Genomic DNA, 16,800 nt, shown 5'->3' with positions numbered 1-16,800 from the left:
AAGCATGAACATAGCATTTGGAAGTTAGAGTTAATGTCTGAAAGTCATTTTACTCTTCTTCCCTCCTTAATTTGGATGATCATTCTTAGCTGAATAACATATTTGCCATCTACTTCCAGTTAACAGCATCCTCTTCCTCTTACCTCCCAAGGCAACAGAGAGGTGACCATTCTCCCACAGAATGGGAACCAACACGCTGAGCTCGGGTTTCCCTTCCCAGGTTTTTTGGGGGGGTGAGGGGATACACTCAATCGCCATTCTCTCTGCTCTTCCTCTGAACTCTCTGTTCTGTCTGGAATTCCCCACTGGATTCTAAACATCGTCAAGGCTTTAGTCAATTTCACTTATGTCTGTGTATTTCCCTATCAATTCGGTCATTTTCATTTGTAGGTACAATTTGCCTCCAATTCATGGTCAGGTGACTGAAGGATTTCTTTCCAACCAAAACTCCATTTAATTTGCCATCTACTCCTTTTAAAGCACAAAAATGACTCTCTGCAAACACACGTACTTGTGTGCGCGCACACACACACACACACACACACACACGGACTCACACAACATGCATATTTTGGTTTTTCCATAGTTTATATACTCCTCTAAGCTCTCATTCTGCTTGTCATCGCACCCAGTGATGCCACTGTTCACAGCCCGGGGACACAGAGGCTCTCTTCTCTGTCTTGGCACAACACTCTCCTGATCTTGCTGGTTCTCCCCAGTCTCTTCGGTGGTGCTTCTCTTCTCCCTCACCCCTCCAGGAACAACAGGTATATTCCCTCGTATATCAACTATCTCTCTGGATAATGTCATCCATTCTCATGGTTTGAATTACCATCTTTCTTTTCAGACAACTTCCACATAGCTACGTTTGGATTCAATCCCCCTCTGAGTCTCTGACACTAATATGCATCAACACACTAGACCCTGCCACTAGAAAATATGACAGATATGTCATCAACATATTTAAAGCTGAAATCAAGTGCCTTCTTAGCGCAGTAGGCAGCGCGTCAGTCTCATAAAACTGAAATCACCTTCTCTCCAAGGATTCAATGCATTGTTTCTCTCAATAATGCCAATTCGGTCTTGCTGTTTGCTAAAGAAAAACCCTGGAAGTCATCTCTGACTCCTATTCTATATCCAAGCCAGTACCAGTTCCTTTTGACTTTACTTCAGTAATATGCCCAGTCCTCTCCTTTCCACAGCCACATCCTGGGTCAAGCAGCCATCATAATCTGCCTGGCTTGCTACAAATGTCCTAAATTATTCCTCTGTTCCCAAACTTGTTCCTCTCCATATTTAGCAAGAGTTACAGTGGTCTATTCTTAGTACTTATGCTACTTGAAATCTTCAAAGACTTTTAACCCTCTCATCAAATCTGTACAATACATTTATCAAAATGAAACTTTTCTGGATTACTTTTTCTGTCTTGTTGACTATACCATGTCTTTATACCCCCCTCCCTTTATCAGCTTACTCTCCTTTTATGGTGGAGGACTTCCAAGGGATTCCCACTGGTCCTATTCTCATTCCACATCCTCTGTCTGGGTGATCATATCTGTTTTTATGGCTTCTTTGGCTACACATATAATTGTGGGGTGAACTGCGTCCCCTGAAAAGATATGTTGAATGAAGTCCTCTCCCCCGGCCCCTGTGAATGTGAACTTATTTGTAAATAGGGTCTTTGCAGATGTAATCAACCTAAAAATGAGGTCAAGTGAATGAGGGTGGGCCCTGGTCCAATGAATGACTGGTGTCCTTATAAAGAGAGATGAATTTAGATATAGGCACCCAGGGGCAAACTCCATGAGAAGACACTGGCGGAGACCAGAGTGATGCTCCTACAAGCCAAGGATTATTGGCAACTACCAGAATCTAGAAAGGAAGGACCCTCCCCTAGAGCCGTTAGAGAGAGTATGGCTTTGCTGACACCTGGGTTTTATACTTTTATCATCCAGAACTGGGAGATAATAAATATCTATTGTTTTAAGCCACCAGGTTTTGTTATGGTAGCCCTAGAAACTACACTAATATACATTTAATTCCCAAATACATATGGTCAGTCCATAACCATTTATCAAGCTTGAGATCTGGATCTCTTACAGTCTAATGAGAATGGGCACTAAGAGCCATTTAATTCCCTCGGTAATTCACAAACAGCAAATCTCTTATATTTCTTCCAAACCTCTCCTGTGTCTTGTATTCTCAATCTTAAAGATGCGGTTACCCATGTAGTCTGTCAAGCTAGAAACCCTTTTATTATTCCCAAGATGTTATATCACTCCACCCCTGACACATAGTAACTACTCTTAGAGTAAAACCTGAAAGAACTGTCCATTTCTGTCTCCATTTCATCTGCTTCCCTCTCTTTTGAGCCCACACCCATCTGATTTTTTATTCCCCACAGCAGGTTTTATTCTCAAGTTTATGAACTACTAGTAGATCAGTAAAATCTAACTATAGATGTAAAGCATCTTCTCATTTGAAACTTTGTCAAGTGAAAGCTCATTTTCCCACACAACCTCACTTCTCCTGGAAAGAAAGTTCATACTTTGTGCTTATTACCAAGTCTGGCTCACAAATACTTTGTTGACAGACAGGACCTACCAGCATGACGGGAACAAAATTATCTAAGTCCGCATCTTATTTCAAATGGTACACTGCAACCATGGCTTACACACCACACACACACACACACACACACGAGTGCACAAGCATCTTCATTATCTCAATACTCTGTATCCCACAACAAGAAAGGGGAGCATAAGAAAAAAGGAAGAGAAAATTCAGCCTTGGAATTTTCATACTTTCTTGGCAAGTTCACAATATTTTACAGCACTCAACACACATCAGTGAAAGCTGATTTTTTTGTGTGTGGATTCTAATTTTATTTTATATATTAGTTCCTCCCTGTCAAAAGTCTATTTACCTATCTACCATTATTTTTCTGTTTCCTCCCTATAGTTTTAAAAAAAAAAAAAAAAAAAAGCTTATGTTACCAAGACTCTCATTACAGACAAACTTAGCTATGTGGTACAGTTTGGCAGTAAAACAGAAGTGGAGGCCTGATAAGAATTTTTGAAAAGTTTTGTCTTCCTTATATGGATGCCTCTCCATTTCACTCCTTTTTTTACCCTTCCTTGAACGAGGATAGGAAGCTGGAGATGGAGAAGCATGAACTGATCTTCAGGTCTTGAAGTCATAATTCAGAGGAAAGCCACATCAAGAATGGCAGAAGCAGCCAAACCATGACTAGCCTCACGCAGGCTTTTGATGACGGGAAGAAAAGAGAACTTACCTGGTTAAGTCACTGCCATCAGTCTCCTCCTGTGGCCTTAATATTAAATTGGGAACTATAAGCCCATAGAAAGTTCTAACACTACCTAACTGGAGAAACAATGGGGACTATATTAATCAAAACTGGTTTTATCCAGGATCTCTATCAGCCCATTGGGGGAGTTCAGAAGAAACTCTAAGCTTGAAAACTCTCACAGTACCCTTTACCTAATTTCAGAGCTATTTCTCATGATCTCTCTGAGGCTTCTCCTGATTCCCACAGGAAGTTCATGTTACAATCAATGGCAATATTCATGTACTTATTTACTTGTTTCCTCAGAGAACTATAAATTTTAAGGGTATAATATTGTATTTGTCTTTTAATTTTTGGCAGATAAGCAAATAAATGGATAAGTGAATGAAGGTACAAATGCATAAATGATGGATGAATGGGTGCTCAGGAAAAGCAATGAAGGAAACAAAAATCTGAAAGATACACTTCTAAAACAATACGTATATGGTGATTTTTAAATTTCTCCTATTATTGGGTTTTTTTCTTACTTTCACATGCTGAAAGAATTAATAGTGGCAACATCACGCATATCCGCCTCTCACTGATCAAGTAGGATAGAAAAATACTGGAAAGTAAGACAAACAAAATATCTTCTGTGGACCTTAGTCACTACTTAAATTCAGCTGTACTGTTAAATCTTAATTGCTACAATTTTAATGGCTTTAAAAATATTTGTAGAATTATTCAAAAGCATCGTTAACTGTCAAAGTAACTGGAAATGTCTTGCAAGGAAGCAGTTTGGTTCTGAAGTTGTGATTTTGTTCTGGCATCAACACTTAGGCTCTGACAAAACCAACTAGACTTTTTACTTAAGTTTATAATAAGTATATGAAAAATTCATCTTTGTGAGACTGTGAAATTATAATGAATTTATCTTTGCAACTGACATTTCAGGAACTCTCCTTGGGAATACCTACTTATGAGAAAATGGCCCAGAGACAAATACTTTTTTCTTAAAGAAGGAAATATATATATGTATATATATGACATAATAAGGATTAAAAATTAGTCATTAGATTTTGATCAAGCTCATAGCAGAAGTAAATGGTTAACTGTTCTTTCCTTGGTTAATAACGGTTTGTGAATTACATCATGTTTTGGAGGGATTTCTCAAGCTCAGCACTATTGACATTTGGATCCAAAACCATTTCCAGACATTGCCAAACGTTCCCTGAGGGGCAAAACTGCTATCAAGTTGAGCTCCATCGTTCAGAGTGATGGAGTAGTGAAAGGTGAGACTAAGACACAGCTCGGCTCTGCTAGTAACCACGGGACCCTACCTCCCAAGCCTGTTTTCCCCATATACATATTGTCAGGAAATTGGACTAGATGACCTTTAGTAAGTTAACCTCAAAGGCTTATCTTACTAAAACTTGAGTGCCTTAATATCTACCCCATCACCACCCTCCCCGCCACGCGGGCACGCACACACACACACACTACCACTCTAGCCACACCCGTCAAACACAGTCACTCAAGCAGTCTGTATGCATTAGGGTATCAAATGCTAAGAGGTGAAAACAAAAATGTTACAACCCATGTATAACATAGGAAACCCATCTCTAACTTGGTTTTACAAAATTATCATTAATGCTTCTTAGTTAATTCAGCTTAGGGAACACTATGTACAAAGAAACAAAAATTCTCCTTAATACATCTAAACTGCTAAGGCCAAACATCTTGTATATTCCTCAAAAGAATACAACTAAACATTTACTGTATGAATGGAAAGTACTTTTTCTACTCAGGAACTATGTTAAATTATAATTGAACTTGACCAAATGGAGGAAAGATGATCCACAAAGAAAAAAATTAATTTTACAAAACTGATTTAGAAAATCTATTTAATTTCTGAATCCTTAAACTATAATCATTGGATAACCATGCTAAATCATCTCATTCAAGACAGAACTAATCCTCCTCAATGCATAATTGTTCTGATTAATGTTAATAAATATTCTGGGAAGCCTTAAACTATTATTTGCTAACAGTTTATGAAATCATTTTCTCCACATAACATGAGTTTCCTTTAACTATTTCCAAAATTCATTGTTTTGGCTAATCTGTCCTTTTGAATTCTTGTAAAAAAAGAATTACCTGAACTCTGAAAAAAAAAAAAGTTATTTCCTTAAATTGTAAGGGATTTCCATTTTTTGGTAATTTATTCCAGCTATGATCAAAATGCAGTAAAAAAAATACCAAAACAGTAATGCTTCCAAGCACAATCTACTGCTTTAAAGAAACTGTGAGTCACATCTTAAGAAATATGGGTTTGTTCTCAACCCCAGTACGTTGCCTATGTTAGACCCTGTACTTAACGTCACTGAAGGAAAATAAGGGAAATAAAAACATACATATGTGTAGAAAATTATCATTTATCTTGTGTTATAAGGATCTCTATAAGTGGTAAAACATTCTAATAAAAACATCAAATCTCTTATAATTATGAAGCATGAATTTTTAAAGTACTATATTCAATTAATCTCAATCTTTTTGTAACATGCATTATTATCACACTATTAACTAGGCTTGAAATCTCTTAATAAATATTTAAAACAGACTATATCAGAGATAAACCAAAGCTATTAAAAAAAAAATGAAAGAAATCCTATGAGATAGTAGAAAACAACACAATGCTCAGAGCCCCATTAGTGGGGTGCCTGGGTGGCTCGGTGGGTTATAAAGCCTCTGCCTTCAGCTCAGGTCATGATCCCAGGGTCCTGGGATTGAGCCCCCCCCTTCCCCATCATGAGCAGGGAGCCTGTCGGTGGGGGCAGGGGTGGGGGTGGCTCGTGCCTGCCTCTCTGCCTACCTGTGATCTCTGTCAAATAAACAAATAAAATCTTAAAAAAAAAAAAAAGGCACCATTAGTATAGTTATAAAATTTCTTTTCAAGAAAGAGCAAAACATGATGCACAGTCTTGAGTATCAGTTTTTAAGCCTGAGATGAGATACTTAACAAAACTCATTTATGGTATCAGAAGATTTTAATATAATGGACTCCAAATACATGCTTTCCTTGCCTCGCATGCTGTATCCCACTAACATGACAAAAATGTAGCTGTTGTTGTTGAATTAAAAATAAACCCATAACAGTACTGAAATTAAGAGAAAGAGGGCTTACATCAGACAAGACATTTCTGGAAATTTCTAAACATCAAAAGCATATTGGATTTGATGACAGCAAAACAATGTGGGGGAAACTACCAAATACAACATCCAAAAGAGAAAGCTTCCATAAGGTAGAAGTCAATCTTGCCAGAGTGTCTGGAGGAATCCAAGAGCAACATAAACCCAAACTTATGGGATATTTATCACCAAGATCATCCCTGTGCTACCTGCCTGACCACAGGCCGCTGTTCTCACACACAAAACAGCTGCTTAAGGAGAGAAAAATGCCAGGAGAAATGTCTTAATTTTTTTTTTAAGTATAATTAACATACAGTGTTACATTAGTTTCAGGTATATAATATGATGATTCAACAATTCTATACATTTGTCAGTGCTCATCGTGGTAAACGGGTCAAAGTACTCTTAATCCCTTTTATCTATTTCCCCCATCTCCCACCCTGTAGCCATCTGTTTGTTCTCCATGGTTAAGAGTCTGTTTTTGTTTGTCTGTTTCTCTCACTGTTTTCCTTTGTTTGTTGTTTCGGTTTCTTAAATTCCACCTGTGAGTGAAATCATATGTTACTTGTCTGTCTCTGACTGACTTCATTCACTGAGCATCATTCCTTCTAGGTCCATCCATTTGAAGAAATGCGATTAAATAAAGTCGATCATCTCGCTGAGGAGGGTTCCAAGCAGGAGCACCCAGGACAGGGAGAGAAGGAGAACAAAGTTTCAGGAAAATTCAAGACTACAAAAGCCACTGAAGAATAAAGAAAAGAGACCCCACTGCTAGTGAAACATACTAAAGAAATCCACTGAAAAATGAAATACATATTTTAAAAAATTGTGGATGTCTATAGAGTTTGCTCACCTGCTCCCCACCCACACACCATAGTGGGAAATCCTTTCTGGAAACAGGCTTTATCTCCTTCACAAGTTCCCCATCAGGGGTCCTTTCAGAGAGAGGTCTGCTGAGTAAACAAATGTACCCACTTCACCAACCTGGCCTGAGCATCTGTCACTTCATCTGCAAAACTGGCCAATATGTTGTTCTAAGGATTATTCTAAACTTGCAAAATAATATCCAGAGTCTGGCACATTGTAAGCACTTTAAAAAATGTAATAATAATAATAATAGTAAGAATAATAATAACATAAGATTCAATTACGAAATATGAAAAAAAAATGAATGATATTCTTTTTATTCTAAACACTTAAAAGAGTAAATGTCCCTCAGGATTTTATTGAATTCTGGTTAAATTGATACTGATGAATTCAAATCTCTTTTATGTTCAACTATTGAAAGTAAGAGAGTTGAAGTTTTGCAAAAGCAAAAGATATATACAACATCCTTTTAATTTAGGTAATAAAATATATATTACAATTAGCTAATTAAATAAAGGCCCTAGTGTTTTCATTATATATCTGCCATTACCCAGGCATGTCTTCTGACTTCAAAATACTATGGGAAAGAAGAAAGAAAAGAAATCGAGGTTCATGTTTTTTAAAAATATGTTTTTGAAAGGCAATCTTATTTTGGTATATCCCTATACAATAAGGTCATAAAAATGTGTATGTTGATTTTTTTCATGATTTTAAAATGTCTCAAATCAATAAAAATAAACACTTTTTTGGTAATGATCCAAAGAAAAAGGTATAATTTCACCTAAATCCTAGATGTATGAAAATAAAAGTATTAAAACTAGGCTTATATTACCTAACATATTTCCCAAATGTGTTTGGTAGTATAACAACAAAACTAAATTTTTTTTTCTTCAAATAGAAACTGCATTCCTCTTTTGTTATGAACACTACGTATTACACGTAAGAGATGAATCACTAAATTCTACCCCTATAACAAATATTACACTATATGTTAATGAATGAGAATTTAAATAAAACTTTGGAGAAAAAAATTGCATTCTTATTGGTTCAAACTAGTAAAAATTTACCTTTCTCACTAAATGATAGAAATTAACACAAGACAATTATAATAAGGTACCTTCTGTGTTTACAATTTCCTTTATCTGTTGATTGTAGAAACTTTGAAAACTACCTCAAAGACAACTGTCTTATTTATAAGTATCCTATTTATAATATCTCTGAGATCTTAAAACTTGAAACTAATGCATATTACTACTTTAATTAGAATAATCTACATGGACTCAGCAACATATGTTATTATTAAAAGTTTTACAATACCCATAACCCAATGCATTTTTCTTCTATTTATTCCCCAAATCACTGTTCAAGCCAAGCTCAGATGATGTTCTAGGTAATTGGAAAAATAACAAAATAATAATTATATTTTAATATTTTGACAGGGTATAGTCAGAAGTAAATTATATTCACATTAGCTTTCAAAAGGTTTTTAAAGTAATGGAGTACATTCTTTTAAAAATAAATATGTAAATATATATATTACACAGAAGTCGTGTATATCAAAAGTGGAACTTTTCCCATTAATTCTTGGAGGAGCAGTTGGAAACCTGCCCACTTGGAAACTGTCCTCCCATCTAATTTCCTCCAACAATAGCCCTTGGAGGTCATCCACAGACTCCCCAGACTCTAAGGAGCACTTTGGAAAACAACTAATATAATCGAATCATTATTTTACAGATAAAGAATCTCGATTTCAGCTTGGGAAAAATTTCATGTCCAAATTTTTTTCTGTCTACCCACTCATTTATTAATTTTATGAGAATTTAAATGCTTTTGTTAAAAAAATAATACTTAAAACATAATAAATACTTATTTTAAAGAGACCAGAAAATATAAATAAGCACAAATAAGACTACTATCCACAAACCCCATGAACAAATAAGTAATCTAGTTATGGACCATTCACAACATTGCTAGCTAATTACTACAAATGACAAAAAGATCAGTTATGCTTCTTTTATCATGGTGGGAGATCCAAGATATACTAACCTGAATGTGTTATCCTATATGCTAAAAGTTTACTAATATGGTAGAATTTTTCCTTCACTCCTGGTAGGGCATGCACTTAGCAAACAAAGCCTTCAACATACTAGTCACTTCTCACTCATCTAGTATGATTAGCCTTATGTCATTGTTCTAACAGTGGCCCAGGCCTTTTTAGACCTTATCATGACAGAGGATGGAAAAGTTAACATAGACCTATGAAAAGACGTATGTCCATTCCAAATGAATGCAAAATGTTTCTGAACCAAAGAACATCAGCAAAAACAGTGGAAGAGGCAACTCTGGAGCTCAGAAATTGAAAACTTGCTAAAAATGTCAGAATCTACCTACTGGAAGTCTGCAAGATAAGCACAGGTTTAGAGCAACCAGATACTTTACCAGGAAGAAGTCCTCTGAAACAAAGTAGGAGGTTTTTGTGGCTCAAATCAAGAAATTAATTTTATTCCTTATATTATAATATAACTATATTAAAGGGCGCCTGCGTGGCTCAGTGGTTTAAAGCCTCTGCCTTAGGCTCAGGTCATGATCCCAGGGTCCTGGGATCAAGCCCTGCATCAGGCTCTCTGCTCCATGGGGAGCCTGCTTCCACCTCTCTCTGCCTGCCTCTCCACCTACTTGTAATCTCTGACTGTCAAATAAATAAGTAAAATAAATAAAGCTTTTTTTTAAAGATTTTATTTATTTATTTGAGAGAGAGACAGTGAGAGAGAGCATGAGCGAGGAGAAGGTCAGAGAGAGAGAAGCTGACTCCCCGTGGAGCTGGGAGCCCGATGAGGGACTCGATCCCAGGACTCCAGGATCATGACCTGAGCCGAAGGCAGTCGTCCAACCAACTGAGCCACCCAGGCGTCCCATTAAATAAAATAAAATATTTTAAAAAAGCAACTAACTATATTAAAAGAAAAAAAAAACTAAACCTAAAACTAGCAGAAAGAAGAAACTAAGATTTGAGCAGAGATAAACGATATAGAGAATGAAAAAAAAATACAGAAACGAAGTTTTTTTTTTTCTTTACAAGATCAACAAAACTGAAGCCTTTAAAAGTAGAATAATGAGAAGAGAAAAGACAAGAACTGTATTGACAAAATAGAAATGAAAGTAGGGATATTTCTACCAATGTTAGAGAAATAAAGAAGAGATTATAACAGAATACTACAAGCTATTGAATGCCAAAAAAACAGATCACCTAGATGAAATGGACAGATTCCTAGAGATGTAGACTACCAAAACTGACTCAGAGTCAACAGAAAATCTCATAGACCTGTAACAAGTAAAGAAAAATGAGTAATCCCAAACATAAAACCCATGGCCAGAAGACAGTTTAAATACTGAATTCCAAAATAAATAAATAATTAATTAATTACTACATATCAATCCTTCTCAAACTCTTCCAAAAACAGAACAGGAGGTAAACACTTCCTAATTCAATGAGGGTAGCATTATCCTGCTACCAAAACCAAAGATGTCACAAGAAAACTACACACCAACATCCCTTTTAAATATGATTGTAAAACCCCTTGCAACATCATAGAAAATAGAATATAATAGCATTTTAATAGGATTATATATCACAAAGGAGTAGGATATATTTCAGGAATGCAAAGGTGTTTCAACATATAAAAATCAATGTAACCAAACACTATAATAGAAGATAGGGAAAAAAACACAGGAGATCATGTCAATAGATAAAGAAAAAGCAATTTTAAGAATCTGACAACCTGCTGATAGTCATACTCAGTAAACCAGATGTAGAAAGGAATGTCCTCAACATGATAAAAGGTACATATAAAAAACCCACGGCTAATACAAAGCTCAAGTATAAAACACTGAAACCTTTCTCAACTCTAATATATCAACAAGAAAGAATGCCCACTTTCACATCACTTTTATATGACATTTTACTGGCGGTCCTAACCAGAGTAATTAGGCAAGAAAAAGATATAAAGGCATCTCAATTAGATACAAACTATCTCTGCTCACAGGTGGAATGACCTCATATGTAGAAAACCCTAAAGATCCCACATAAAATCTGTTGGACACCATAAACAAATGCTGCAAAATTGTAGATTACAAGAACAACACAAGGATAAGGTATATTTCAGTACAGTAGCAACAAACAATATGAAAGGATATTTTTTTTAAATTCCATTTACAATACTACCCAAAGGAATAAAATACCTAGTAATAAATTTACGTAAGAAAGTGCAAGTGTTGTACACTGAAAACTACAAAACAATACTGAAAGATGAAGAATACATAAATAAATAAAGGCATGCTATTTTCAAAGATTAGAAGACTTAATATTGTTAAATGGCAATAGTTCTCAAAACTCTACTGATTCAATGCAGGGACTATCAGAATCACAATACCCTTTTCTTACGGAAATGAAAAATCCAACTTTAAAATTCATATGTAAATGCAATCTGCCCAAACAGCCAAATAATCTTGAAAAATTAGAACAAATTGGAGAATGTACACTTTCCAATTTCAAAATTTACTACAAAGCCACTCCTATAAAAACAGTATGGTAGAAGAATAAACTTATAGATCAATGGAATGGAATTGAGAGTCCAGAAATAAACCTAGAGATGTGTGGCTGATTTTGAACAAGATTGCGAAGACAATTAAATGGATTAAAAAATATGATTAAAAGATATGAGGAAGTGGTGATGCAACATGGGGGCTTAAGGGGGTAGGAGAAGAATAAATGAAACAAGATGGGATCGGGAGGGAGACAAACCATAAGTGACTCCTAATCTCACAAAACAAACTGAGGGTTGCTGGGGGGAGGGGGTTGGGAGGGGGGGGTGGGGTTATGGACATTGGGGAGGTATGTGCTTTGGTGAGTGCTGTGAAGTGTGTAAACCTGGTGATTCACAGACCTGTAACCCTGGGGATAAAAATATATTATATATATATATATGTTTATTTAAAAAAGGATTAAAAAAAAAAAGTCTGTTCAACCAATGGTGCTGGGATAACTGGATTCCACATCACTGAAACTTTACCTCACACACCACACAGACACACACACACACACACAAACTTAGAGTTAAAACGATAAAACCTTAGAAGTAAACATAAGGACAAATCTTCATTACCTGGATATTAGCAGTGGTTGCTTTTTTAAAACATTTATTTTATTTATTTACTTTTATTATTTACTTATTAAAATTTATTTATTTGCGACAGAGAGAGCAAGAGGGGGAAGGGACAAAAGGAGAGGGAGAAAGAGAATCTGAAGCAGACTCTGCCACCAGTGCAGAGCCCAACACAGGGCTCAATCTCACAACCCTGAGATCATGACCGGAGCTGAAATCAAGAGTCAGACACTTAACCAAGTGAGCCACCCAGGTGCTCATTGGCAGTGATTTCTTGAATGTGACATCAAAAGCACAAGCAACAACAACAAAACTAAATAAATAAATTGAACTTAATCAGGATGCATGAAAGGAAACCATAAAGAAAATCCAAAGACAGTACGAGACAAAATGTTTGCAAATCACATATGTGACAATGGCCTAGTAGCCAGCATACAGAAAGAACCCTTGCAGGTCAACAACAAAAAGATAAACAACCCAATTTATAAATATCGAAGGACTTGAATATACATATGTTCAAAAGGGATATACAAATGGCTAACAAACAGATGAAAGAGGTTCAGCATCTTAGTCATTAGGAAATGCAAATTGAAGTCACAATGCAATATTTGTTTATACCCGTTAGGATGGCTAAAATAAAAAAGACATATAATAACAAATGTTGACACGAAGGATATGGAAGAAATAGATCCTACCCTATAAAATGGTGCAGCGGCTTTGGAAAATAGTCTGGTAGTTCCTCAAAATGTTAAATGTAGAGTTTCCATGTGACCCAGTGACTGATTCCACTCCTAGCTGCAGATGCAACTGAAAAAAAAGTACACCTACATAAAAACTTGTACTCAAATGCTTATGATAGTATTATTCACAACAGCCAAAATATGGGAGAAAAACCCAACGCCCACTGACTGATCAATGTGGTACATCTCCATACTGGCATATTACTTGGCAGTGAAAAAGAGAATGGAGTACTGGTACACACTGTAACACTGAGGAAGTTTGACAACATTACACTAAGTAAAAGAAGCCAGAAAAAGACAACCTATTCCATGATTCCATTTATATGAAATGTGCAGGATGGGATAATACAGAAAGACAGAAAGTAGATTATTGTTTGTGTACGGCTGAGGTTGAAGGGAAATGGGAAGTGACTGCTAAAGGCTGCAAGGTTCTTGTTTCTTTTCCCTCTTGGGAGATAATAATGTTCTAAAACTGACTGTGATACGGTTGCACAGCTCTGTGAATATTCTAAAGCCACCAAAGTATACGCTTTAAATGGGTAAACTACAGGTCCCGTGAACTACACCTCAATAAAGCTGTTTCATAACAAAACAACAGCCTTTGTGAGAGGGAAGAAGTTTGCCGGTTATCAGAGCTCCCTTTAATCCTTACAAGCTCTGTAGAATTACTAATATAACCCATCTCTGTTGTTGGCTATTTTTTAAACTGCCTTTTCCCCTCCCTCACTGCATGATTTTCTGCTTCTCTACTTAGCAGTCTCCAAACATTTTTGATTATGCAATCATCAGCAAGTTATATTCAGTATGAACTCATATATAAAAGTACACATATTCATTTATACAATATGTTCATGTACGATTGTGTCACTATGTGATATGTTATCAAAGAGTTATGAAAATTTACAGGGGCACCTGGGTGACTCAGTGGGTTAAATCCTCCACCTTCAGCTCAAGTCATGATCCCAGGGTTCTGGGATCGAGCCCCACATCCGGCTCTCTGCTTGGCAGGGAGCCTGCTTCCTCCTCTCTCTCCCTGCCTGCCCCTCTGCCTACTTGTGATCTCTGTCAAATAAATAAAATCTTAAAAAAAAAAGAACATACACATTTACAAATACAGTTTTAAAATGTAAATAACTTGTTATTATTCTTTATACTTTTAAATTGTGTTATGCAATCCACCCACACAGTATGTAAAAATGGTAGAATTCCCAGCATGCACTGCTAGGTTTCCTGTCCTCATACCTCCTTGTAATTCTTTTTGGAAGAGAACTATACTTTTCCTAATTTTCTGCTACATTGCCAGCTCACACACCTATAGAAAGATGCAAACACATGTGTTGCACAAAAATTTCCTGCCGGAGTAAATTTTTGGCATTTGGATTCCTTGTTTACTAGGGGATGAAAGCAAGGCATTTAGGAACATCTGTCAACCTCATAGAAACACACTAGAGAGTGCAAGTCCAGTTCTCTAGGAGGTTGGTATATGTCATTAAAAAGGAACACAAAAAGCATCTTTGTGCTATTATTCAGAATAACCTCTATCAAAATTTAGGATAAGTCAGATGCTGATAATCACTTTTTCACATACCCACCCTATAACTGTCTACAATTCTTCAAAAGTCTGGCACAGGTTTTCTCAGTTCTTGTTTTGTTCTGGTGTTTGAATTTTCTCCTTTTTCATCTTTGCAGTGATAAATGTGGAAAGGATGCATTGAAAGCTATTATGAGAATTATTTTGACCAAAAGTCATAACTATTTCTTTATAGTTGTACTGCTCCAACTCTGTGCATTCCTTCAGAGCAGTTCCCATGCCTTATTCACCTTTTAGCCTCAGTTTTCAGCACACTGGCTTGATAAGTACCAGGTTTACAGAAAACGCTATGATTTGCTCAATCAGTGATACATCAAGAATGTGGATAGGGTGTTTTTGGTAACATAAACATATCTTAATTGAATGACTCTGGGGAAAGTTTCACAAATCACTGTGCATTGTTCTTTTATTTTTCCCACTCTTTTTTTCTTTTCTTTTCTTTTTTTTTTTAAGGATTTGGCTTGATGATATCCAAAATTCTGTTCATCCCTGATCTGGTCATATCTGTTGAGATAGCAAACTAAGATGGTACATCTCGGGGCGCCTGAGCCTGGGTGGCTCAGTTACTAAGTATCTCCTTCAGCTCAGGTCATGATCTCAGGGTCCTGGGATCGAGCACCGCATCGGGCTCCCTGCTCCACAGGTAGCCTCCTTCCTCCTCTCCTACTCCCCCTGTTTGTATGCCTTCTCTCACTGTGTTTCTCTCTGTCAAATAAATAAATAAAATCTTTAAAAATAAAACAAAATGCTACATCTCATACCAACTCATAGCAGCTACCCAACTATGAATATAATATTGTCAGAAATAAAGGAAGGCATTCTTGAAAATCAGATTCATAAAAAATTGGTAGATAAATCAACATGAACTCATCAAGAGTAAATCTGTTGATGAAAATGAAATGATAAAACTTAGATAAAACCAGATGATGTTTCATTTGGCATATTGATCTAGAAAATCCATTTGCTGGCAAATAATAACTTTGGACCAAGTAACCAGTAACTTTTGTCATTAATTCAAAGAAATATGCTAAGACAGGCATATGGGGAGAGAATAATGTTGATTATCTCAAGATCCCCAAGTACATCAAAGTGTTATAAAGTTGTGTTTCTACTATTAGATTGTAGGTACAAACACCTTGAGTTAAAGCTTTCATTCCCTTGCCAGAAAGAGTTACCTCTCGTTAAACTTTTGGATCAGCGGCTTAATTACACCTTCACACAAGCCCTATCATTTCTAGTTTCTAATCTACTAAATCCAACATGCCAGCAAATGTAACTTAGTAACTAGAATTTTCCTTTAGAAAATTAAACATTTCCATTTAATTCATTGTAATGTGCTTGTCAACCTTAAAACTTTATTTTGCCCCTTGATAATCAAACAATTGCAGTAACTGTTTGATGTATTTAGGAACTGTTCATATTTTTTGGTTGTCTGTTTTACAGTCCAGGCAAGGAAATCTTAAGAGTTATTCTTAAATCTGTTTAACTTGAGACACAGGACACTTAGTCCTTTGGTTTGGACAGTTTATCACTTCTATTAACTTTAATATTCTATACACCATGACAGTTTTCTCTTTCTGGCAGCATAATGATCTAAATAACCCTTAAAACTCTACCTATGATAAGATTTTTAAATAGCTGGTATAAAACAGAAATGAAGTTCTGCTGAACTGTAAAGAAACTGAGAAATATTAGGCTAAATATAAAGTGAAATTAAGAAATCAAGGAGGAAGAGTGCTAACGTCAACTTTCATTGTAAGGGTATTTTCCTAAATTCAGGCACCTTGCACCTCCTTTCTGAGAACATCTTAGGGCACAGGAGAAGTGAAAGCATAGAACTAACAGCATAGATCCTCACACTGAACTAGAACGCCAAATACTTATCACCTCACAATAAAAGTAAATGATGAATTAGCCTGCTGTGTGGGAGATAAATGATCAATTAATTTCTGGCATTCTTGAAAT

General features: G+C 36.0%; 1 protein-coding gene across 3 annotated transcripts in view; it reads right to left on the bottom strand.

Moving 5' to 3' along the window:
* The window catches only part of CCDC102B (coiled-coil domain containing 102B), a 187,644-nt gene that overhangs the window by 135,128 nt on the left and 35,716 nt on the right, over positions 1 to 16,800 (bottom strand). For 2 of the 3 annotated variants that reach the window (XM_045085204.1, XM_045085205.1), the window contains one exon: positions 13,200 to 13,311. The exons of the other annotated variant lie outside the window; for it this stretch is intronic. The gene's annotated coding sequence lies outside the window, so the exon portion shown is untranslated. The remainder of the gene's footprint in view (positions 1 to 13,199; positions 13,312 to 16,800) is intronic. 3 annotated transcript variants of the gene reach the window in all.

The sequence above is a fragment of the Mustela putorius genome, unplaced genomic scaffold (genome assembly GCF_011764305.1).
Source record: "Mustela putorius furo isolate JIRA1106 unplaced genomic scaffold, ASM1176430v1.1 tig00000835_pilon_pilon_pilon, whole genome shotgun sequence".
Classification (NCBI taxonomy): domain Eukaryota; kingdom Metazoa; phylum Chordata; class Mammalia; order Carnivora; family Mustelidae; genus Mustela; species Mustela putorius.
This window is presented reverse-complemented; position numbering and strand designations above follow the sequence as displayed.